This window comes from Chenopodium album, chromosome 14 (genome assembly GCF_948465745.1).
Source record: "Chenopodium album chromosome 14, dcCheAlbu1.1, whole genome shotgun sequence".
NCBI lineage: Eukaryota > Viridiplantae > Streptophyta > Magnoliopsida > Caryophyllales > Amaranthaceae > Chenopodium > Chenopodium album.
Window position 1 is genome coordinate 34,594,230 of NC_137847.1, and position 1,117 is coordinate 34,595,346.

The following is a 1,117-nucleotide window of genomic DNA, read 5'->3' on the forward strand; positions in this document are numbered from 1 at the left end:
AGTGGGCCAAGCATGAAAGCCCACTGAACCATCTCAAGGAATTCGAAAAATATTGCAACACTATCAAGGTGAACGGGATTTACCAAGAATTCATCCGCCTCAAGCTGTTTCCCTTTTCTCTCATAGGGTGCTCTTGAGAATGGTTAGACAAGGAGGTCAAGCCGAATTCTCTAAGGACATGGGACGAGGTTACCAAGGAATTTCTATCCCGTTTATATCCACAAAAGAAAACGGCGGAGGCTAGAGCTTTGATTCAAGGTTTCAAGCAAAAGCCAAGTAAGAGCCTCTATGAAGCATGGGAGAGATACAAAGAGTATCAAAGAGAATGTCCTCACCACGGAATTCCTACTTACCAAATTATTCAAATCTTCTATGGAGGCCTTGGCCCTCAAGGAAAATCATGTTTAGATGGAGGAGCCAGAGGTCCTATCATGAACAAAACGGAAGAGGAAGTGGTGGACATAATTGAAGACGTTGTGAGGTATTGTAGAGATTGGCAAGATGGAGAAAGGGAGTCAACTAGCAAGAGTAGCTCTTCGGTGTACTCGGTTGATCATCTAAATGCAATTAACAATCTATCCTCACAAATGACAAACTTGGGGAAGGAGATGTCCGCTATCAAGGCGAAGTTGGAAAGTTCTACCTACCAAGTTTCATGTCTTCCCTCCCAATCTAAGGGGAGAGGTATGTCTTCTAATTCTCAACCCCCTCCCTCTTCTAATAACATTCCTAGTGGATGCTTGTTTTGTGATGATTGTGGGTCGTACGATCATGATGTTTCTAGTTGCCCTCATGCATGTATAGATGTTTATGATGATCAAGTTGGAAATGTGAATGAGCATGTGAACTATGTGTCAAATAATAATGATTCTAGGTTTGAGAATCAAAGAGGTCAATGGAATAGGAATTACAACAATCATGGCAATTTTGACAACTATAACCAAGGTGGTGGTTATAGGAACCAAGGGAACCAAGGTTCTCGAGGTAACTATAACAATCAAGGTTATAGTAGCCAAAATCAAAACCAAAATTATGGTAATCAAAACCAAGGTTATGGGAATCATAATCAAGGTAGTGGTAACCATAATCAAGGTTATGGTCAAAATCAAAATAGGGG

General features: G+C 40.9%; 1 non-coding gene across 1 annotated transcript; it reads right to left on the reverse strand.

The window, feature by feature from the left end:
- Positions 1–237: 237 nt before the first annotated feature.
- On the reverse strand, positions 238–343 carry LOC145580383 (small nucleolar RNA R71). Its single transcript, XR_014099440.1, has one exon. It is a non-coding gene; the product is annotated as a small nucleolar RNA R71 (small nucleolar RNA).
- Positions 344–1,117: the final 774 nt, after the last annotated feature.